This window comes from Mesoplodon densirostris, chromosome 15 (assembly GCF_025265405.1).
Source record: "Mesoplodon densirostris isolate mMesDen1 chromosome 15, mMesDen1 primary haplotype, whole genome shotgun sequence".
NCBI classification, from domain to species: domain Eukaryota; kingdom Metazoa; phylum Chordata; class Mammalia; order Artiodactyla; family Ziphiidae; genus Mesoplodon; species Mesoplodon densirostris.
The window spans coordinates 18,912,182-18,920,930 of NC_082675.1; positions in this window are offsets into that span (position 1 = coordinate 18,912,182).

Here is an 8,749-nt window from a genome sequence, read left to right on the forward strand (position 1 = left end):
ATGCTCTGGCTTTGGAAAATTGCTACTGGGGCTGGTATCCAAGACCAGGGGAACCAGGAAGCTGCTTGTCAGACCTTGAGGTAGGGGGCTTGCTTGCTTCCCCTCTTTGAGGACAACATTTCTCTTAAATAAAGAAACTGAAGCAAGCGTGGGGCTCCATGCTGGGGGGGGGTCCGGACCCTTGTCTTCCCCGCCCAACTTGTGGAATACCAGCTGAGGCTCAGAGAGGTGAAATGTCCTGTCCAAAGTCACACAGCTATGTTGTGAGAGAGCAGGAGAAGCCCTGAAATTCCCGAGCTTCCATTCCCCAAATTTTGAACTTCAAGAAATCCACATCTCGAAAAATATTCCCTCCACTCATGTAACTTTCCTAGAAACCAAGGATATGAGATAGGTAGTGACTTACCCAAGACAAAATAGCAAGCCATGGCAGAGAAGGGACTGAAACCCAGGACTCCTTACTCCTAAGTCCAGGCATCGGGCCACCCAAGGACAGATGCTGCCATTTACACATTCATCTAGCCATCCTTTCACACACCCGTCCATTTCCATAACCGTCTGTTTATAAATCCACCCATTCATCCACTCCACAAGCATCCATTTTATACGTCCTCTCCGCCAGGCCCTGCGGGCACTGGGAATGCGGGGATGATCAGTACATACACCATCTCTGTCCTCCTGAGCACATTCATTGGCCAGTGGTGACAGCCAATTAAAAAAAAGCATACCCCAAATGGAAAACAACCCTAGTAAATGCTACCCACATATTATAGAGGGATGTGACCCTGTCCAAAGGCCAAGGAAATTTCCTGGGGGAAGAGACACCTGAGATGTGAAGGATGGGTAGGCACTGATTCAGTGGGTAGGTGCTGGAGAGGGTGTTTCAGGGGGAGGAAACAGCATGGGCAATGGCATTGATGCGGGAGGGAGCAGAATGGCTCTGAGCCACTGAAAGGGGGTGGACGCTGCAGCAGGGCGAGTAGAATGAATAGGGACCAGATGGGATGGAGAGGAGACAGGGCCAGACGGGGGGATGGGGGTGAAGGGGAAGCCACGTTTAAGGGAGTCATGTGCTCAGACCTGCCTATTAAAAGGATGCCCGATGCCCAGGGCTGCTCTGGGAGACAAGCTAGAGAGGGGCGAGAGGGGAAGCGGGAGGCTGCTGTGGCATCCAGGCGAATGCCCTGGTGCCTGGACTTTGGGAGCCAAGGTGGAGCTTGAGAGAAGTGGACTATTCCAAAGATAGTTAAAAGCTACCCAAGCTTTCTCCAGGGACCGGTTAGCGGGAAACCAACCCAGGGCTCATTTCAGCTGCACAGAGACCTCGGTGCATTGCTTTATTGACGGAAATTAATTGTAAATATTATTCAGATGTACCTCCCAATGCACACTTATATTTCTCAGGGGAGCCCTCTGAGCAGTTAATAAAGCCCTATAAATAATACATATATTAACCTAAGAGGAATGGAAGCATATTAATGCAGCAGTTGTGGGTGGTGGCTAAGGGGAATTTAAGCAGATGACACTCCAAGTGCTTGAAGTTGGGGTTTAACCTTGGAGGTCACCGAGTTCTGCCCTGGGGGATCCTCCAGACACCCTCCAGGCACTTTCCTGTCATTAACTCATTGAATCCTTACAGCGATCTTTGTGGTAAGGACCATTACTATCTGCATGTACAGATGAGGAAACTGAGGTCCAGAGAGGTGAAGTGACTTGCCCAGTGTCACACAGCTAGTAAGTGGTAGAGCTAGAATTCAAACCCCAGTCTCTTTGGACCCTAAAGCAACTTGCAAACATAAACTGTCCTCTGAAGAGACTCCTCCCTGGACAACGATGGCAAGCATGTGCTCTCTCTCCAGTGTCAGATTTTGAGGCGGTGAGAGTGGGGGAATCTGAGAGACTGGTTTTTCATTTGGAGGGAGGAAGTGGTGTCTGGGTGGCCTTGTCACTTCCTCCCGAGCCTGAGAATCTTAGGGTTGTTGAGTTTGGAAGGAACTCTGTTTCATCAAGTTCATCCCTTCCCCTCCTCCCATTTTGCAGATGGTGAAACTGAGGCTTTTTTGTAATAATATTGGGACCTCACTGACTGCTGTGAAATGAGATGTGTGTGGAAATGCTCATGTGGATCATTTTTAAATACCATTATTCTACAAACCTGGACATTCACCAAGCTACCCTCTTCACTTCTTAGTTTGTTGACAAGGGCTTTGGTGCTAGTCTGCCCTGAAGGACCACTGCCTAAGATCTGGGAGTCACTGGGAGTTTCCAGCAGAGTCTTCTTTCCAGGGGAAACAGGAGATCTTGGAAAAACCTGGTACAGGGCAGAGACATACTGTGTTTGGGGCATAAACTTTACCCTTCAAAATTGTCCTGGGTATGGACGAGAGATGATCTCTATCTTGATGTAGATGGTGGTTCCATGGCTGTCTTCAAATGTAAAAACCCATTCATCTGTACATATAAGACTAATGCAGTTCACAGTAATTAAGTTATGCCTCAATTAAAAGTATTTTTAAAAATAAAATAAAACAATTCATGGTGTCTGCAGGAATGACTTCCCACTTGCATTGGCAGCATAGAAAGACCCAGGTTTGGGGGCTTCCCTCTGATTCAAGGGAGCAACTCAGAGGGGGGTAATCCCTGCAGGGTCTATCCAAAGAGGCAGGACCTTAGGAAAGACTGAGCACACCCTGCCCAGCTCTGTCCCCTGACTCAAAGGGCTTCTGATGGTTAAGGTCCAGGATCACATGGGCTCAGGAGTCAGACTGGGTTGGAATCTCAGCTCCACCATTTACATCAGTTAGGGTTAGGGCTAAGGTTAAGGCTCTATGACCTTGGGCAAGCTACTCAACATCTCCGAAGCCTCAGTTTTCTCATCTGTACAATGGGTATAATAGGAACTTGCAGCTCACGGGGTTGCTATAGGGATTAAAGGAGATGTGGCATGTAAGCATTTAGCAGGCGTTGGGCTCACACTCACTGCCCTCTTTCATCTAGACATGCATCCACCCCATCACTGGTCTCCCCACTTTCAGCCTTGCCCCCCGACAACCACTCACCACAAAGCAGCCAGAGTTAGCATCCATCCGTCACAGAGTACAATAATCCAAACTTTTACTGTGGCTTACAAGGCCCTAGAGGACTGACATCACCTCCTCCATCTTCATCTCGTGATGCTCCCCAGTCAGGCATTCCTCTCTGAGTTCCCAAAACAAAAGAGGCAGGTTAACAGCGGCGACAACGCTAACACATCCAAGGCTGTTCCCACTTCTGGCCTTCGTGTCTGCTATCCTGGGACCTCTGTTTGCATGACTGGTTCCTCCACCTCCTCCAGATCTCAGCTCTAGTGTCACCTCCTGAGAGAGGTCCTTCCTGACCCCTTCCCCCACTTAAAGTAGCCTCCATCCCCATTCACTGTCTATCAGATCTCTTGTTTCATTTTCATCATGGTACCTCCTGCCATCCAGAATGATTTATTTGTTTAGCTGCCTTAAGACTGTCCCCCTACTGGGCAGCGAGCTCCATTAGGGCAAGGACCGTGCCCATCTTGCCCACCTGTGTATCCCCAGTGCCCAGAGTGATGCTTAGCACAGAAAAAGCGCTCACAGTATTTGGTTGAACGGATGAAAAAATAACGTAAGCTGATGTTATTTTTATCATCATCATCATCTAATTTCATGACAATCATTATTACAATACATCATTTCCAAAGTATTTTCACATTTTTTCCCATATTGATGGAACTTGGAAAGGGTAGGACTATCCCCCATTTCACAGACATGGAAACTGAGGCCCCAGGTCACCTAGTTTGGAAGTGGAGAAGCCACGGTTCTTTCCCTTGTACCATTAGGAGTGGTCACAAATGAAGGAGGCTTCCATTAAGTGCTTCTACCTCCCTTGGTTTTTTCCCTTCCCTTTTGTCTGATTAATTGCAGCCTGAAACTAAAGGAACCAGATACCTCCCTCCTCCTCTTTCCCCTCCTCCTACTGTTTTGTAGTTCTTTTCCGGACCAGGAGTCTGTTAAGGATTTGGCTGGTACAACCATGACCACAAACTTCCTCTTAGAAATCATGGATAGAGCAATCAACTGGGCCCCAGGTCTGTGTCGGGCACTGGGTGATACTACAGCAAGAAGCACAGCCAGATAATTATTCCCTGATTCCCAGTGTCCCTGGAGCCCAGATGCCTAGCTTTGGGAGAGGTGGATCTGGATTATCTTCTCCCTGGCTTCCATCATACAGATGTTTGACACCTATAGTGTAAACATCTGGATAATAGAATGAGTTTCTGGTTGGCTCCCAGATGCTGGTGCCACAGAGCAGGGACACACACAGGGAGGTGGGAAAGGGGGCTCTCAGCCTTGGCTTGTGGCTGGTAACAGCCTATGAGCCCCTGGTTCATGGCAGGCAGTTTACGATGCTCAGGGTCCAGTGCTTTACTGGGAAGGTTTGACTCATGATGGGATTTCAGGCAAGTCCACATCCATCATCCCATTTCATCCTCATTAGAAGCCTGAAGCGTAAAAACGTCTTAACTTTGGAGATGAAGAAGTTGAAACTCAAGAGCTCAAGTTTCCTAGAACCACACAGATATCCATTAGGGTACTTATTGCCATCTGGAATAATTTCATTTATTTCTGTGTTTAACTGCCTTAAGGCTGTTCCCCTACTGGGCGGTGAGCTCCATGAAGGCAGGGATTGGTGTATATCTTGCCCACCTCTGTATCCCCAGCACCCAGAGCTGTGCTTAATACACAAAAAGTGCTCACAGTATTTTTGTGCAATGAATGAAGAAATAAGCACAAGCTGATGTTATTTTTATCATCATCATCATCATCGAGTTTATGACAATGGCTATTACAATTCACCATTTCCAAATTGTTTTCACCTTTTTTTCTATATTGATGAAACTTGAGAAGTTTCATTGATTTTTATTGAGCACCTACACTGTGCTGGGCTCTGGGGATATGACGGCAATCACTATCCTCACTTTCCTGAATCTTACAACATATTAGTATGGAGAAGAGTTGAGATTTGAACCCACGCCTGTATTGCTTGGTGGCTCATACTCTTTCACTAGATATGCTGCTTCTTGTGTTCAATAAATGAGGTACGAAGAAATTAGTACAGAAGGGAGAGAAAGGCTTTCTGTTATAAAGCCTTGAACCTCCCAGGAGTTAGAGAGAGAAGACTCACATCTTGGCTGCGAGTTGCTGAACTGGGATTGATTCTGGGGGCCAGGATGCATCTGTCAGCAACCACTCCCCCATCTCTCACTACCCAAAATAGGAGAGTGATTTGATCCAATATTCCTTCCCTCCTTTGAAAGAGCATCAGGGAGCTGGCATTGCTTAGCCCAAACGAATGGCATGCTAAAGGTGGAATTGCAGGAACCGAGAAGGTTGAAGGAACAAGAAGTTGGGAATGGAGTGGGGACTTCCCTGCTCCCCTAGCAAGCTCACCATAGGGACAATGGGTTTTCAGCTTGTTGGAATCTCAAATGTCACCCCTTTCTTGTTCCTGGATTTCCCAGGTGTGTCACCTGCTTATAAACCTCATCCAGGTCTCCTGCCCACAGCATCTTCAAGGATGCAGATAGTTCTGTGGAAACGGCTTGCTCAAGCTGAACATGTCAAAGCTGACAAGACCCTTATGGTCAGTCTAGTGGAGCCCCTCCACTGGATCCCTGATGGGACTCCACAGTTCATTGGAGGTGAGCCAGGGTGAGAACCCAGATGTCCCCACAGCCAGCTCCACTGTTCTCTGCTCTTCAGTGTGGTTGTCCATCCCCTTCAACAGCTCCATCTTTTTCTCACATTTTGGTTCAGAAACATCAATCTGAGTCAACCACATATTCCTTTATAGAGCATTAATTGCTCAGTTGATTTCCTAGCAAACCTAGTAAAAGAACCACAACTTATTTAGGCAACCCCCCATTGAGGGACATGTAGATTGTTTCCTTTTTAGAAGTGTCATTGTTGGCCGTTGTTGTTTTTGTAACTCCCTGATGGATTCTCCCCGGAGAAGCTAGATATAGCTGAGCTTCTGAAGCCTGACCCTCAAGCCCCGGGAAATCTGAAGATCTGACTAATCTGAGCTTTCCACACACCAGCCCCACCTCAGGTCTGGACCCCACTCTCTTCCTTGGAGGAGAGGGACACGCTCTTTGGAGGCCTTAAGAGGAGGTCAGCCAGCTCAGGAAAGAGAGGCGGGTGCAGTAGGCAGTGATCACACGCATAGTCTCTGGAATGAGGCCAGGTTGATTGGGCAAATAACTTTTCCTCTCTGAGCCTCAGTTTCCCCATCCATACGACTCGGAGTGTGGGGAAAATGTCTTGCAGGGTTGCATGAGGATTCAATAAAATAATCCATGTCAAGAGCTTATCACAGCATCTGGAAAATATTACATGCACCCCAAAGTTGCTAGCTCTCGCTGTTGTAATGTTTTATTCCATTTTTTCCCTTTTACTGGAGCTACAAGACTGCACTTGCTTTGTTATCTCTGGGGGCCGTGCCTAATCCAGACCATTGTTTCAGGAGGCTGCGCAAATCTGCTTAAATTACGTATTGGGGTTGCACCTCGAATGCTTGCTGCAATGTTGGTGTGTGAAGAAAATGTAATTTCTTTGTCTGCAGCTGATCTGGTCTTCCTTATGACATCTGTCCCAACTTCTCCCACCCCCCTGCATTGGCAGAAAACAAAACAAAAAACAAACAGTTAAGCTTTACCCATGTTGTGGGTTGAAGTGTACCCCCCAGGTTCATGTGTTGAACTCCTAACCCCCAGTACCTCAAAATGTGACCTGCTTTGGAGATAGAGTTTTCACAGAGGTAATAAAGTTGAAATCGGTCATTAGGGTGGGTCCTAATCCAATATGACTGGTGTCCTTATGAAAAGGGGAAATTTGAACACAGACACATACAGAGAAAAGACGACATAAAGAGACAGAGGGGGAAACAGCCATGTACAAGCCAAGGAGAGAGATGTGGAGAAGATCTTCCCTTCCAGGCTCTCAGCAGGAACCAACCCTGCTGACACTTTGATCCTGGACTTCCAGCCTCCAGTTGTGAGACAATGTGTTTCTGATGTTTAAACCGCCCGATCTGTGGTAATTTGTTACAGCAGCTCTAGCAAACGAGTCTAACCCCGTTTTGACATTTTAGTCTAGATGATAGTTATACAGGTTCCTGAGGTTAAGTGTCCTCCTGCTTTTCTCCTGGGGTGGTTTTGGGCATGTGGAGGGCAGGGCTTGGTCTGATGGTTCCAGGGGAGTGTGGAGGAGTCCAGAGCTCCTGAGGGCTCCCTGACCCAGTGCGTGCGGAGAAATGTCTCCATTCTCCCTGGTCCTGCATGTGTGAGTATAAGACCATGGAAAGAGGATCTTGCCCTGGGCTTGGCTGGTTAGCTTCCCCGTGGCTCCCCTGAATATAAACCCCAGCACCCCTCCTCTGCCCTCCTCCCAGTTTGGACTGAGGTGAGGCATCCCAGCTTGTGTGAAGGTCACCTGGTCCTGCCCCACATCCATACCACGTGAGAACTGAGGGTGCTGAGAAAGCCAGTGAGATGAGGCTGTGATCTAGAGAGCCCCGCTGTCCTCACTGTACCTGGGGCAAAGCTGCAAGAAGGAAGGCCAAGCAAATACCTAGGCAGTCCTCTCTCCTGAATTCTTCTCCCCTTCTCCTTCTATGACTCCTCGTTCTGGAAAAAGCAGCAGCTTTTCTTTTCCTCTCCCTATGTTGTATTCCCCTATCATCTGGCGGTAAGCCTCGGAGTTGTAGCAGGAAGGGGGCCTGCTCTGCACCCTGGCAGAATCCAGGAGCTAGGCTCTCTTTTGTGCGTTAAAAGAAGAGAATAAAGGAAGTTGGAAAATCCTTCCTCAAGACAACAGCCCGCCTTTAGTCCATAGCTTTCCTGCAAATCCCATTGCGTGTGTCAGAGCAGAATATCCCATCATTCTTCCTCTTATACAACAGGTCCAACTCTCCTCCCACGCACACAGCCTCTTGGGGCCAATTGGACAAAGATCTTGCATTTGGAACACTAATAATAAAAGCTTCCTTTTATTATCATTTCCAGAAGAGCCACCTGTTACCATTACTTCTTGACTTTCTGCTGCTCCCAACAGGGTTTGCGTCTTAAAAAGTGGAATGAAAAAGTCATAATGATCACTATTAAGATCATTGTTAACAACTTGCAACAATTATTGACAATTATTCTACATTTCACATTTGGAGGAGGAATGGAGGCTTGGAGAGGTGAAGCCTCTTGCCCAAGGTGACTGGGATGGGGAGATAGTATGGCGACGGGAGTTGAACCCACCTTTGTCTGACTTCAAGCTGTTTATCCTTGCAGTAGGAAGAGTGCATCATTGCAGCCCAGGAGGTTTTGGTGTTGCTGTAATCAGGCTCCTGTGAACAGCCACATGTGATTTTCTGACCACTTAGGTGAGCTGCTTCCCAGATTTCTGAGACCTGGGACTCAGCCAGTGACACGGTTGGAAAAGCTCCATGGAGAGGATGGTGCTTTATGAGATCCCCTTAGTCTCCTAATGCATCGGTAATAGGATTAATGTTGCGGAATCCTGGCCATCCTCTCTCCCTTCCTGAGCTCTCTGCGTCCCCTGGGTCAGAGGGTTACCAGGAATTAGAGACCCATCCTGGATCTTTGGAGACTACAAGAACAGATGCTCAAGCCATTCCCCAAATGTTCCATGTGCAGTGCTGTTTGCAGCCATTCTGGCTTACAAGA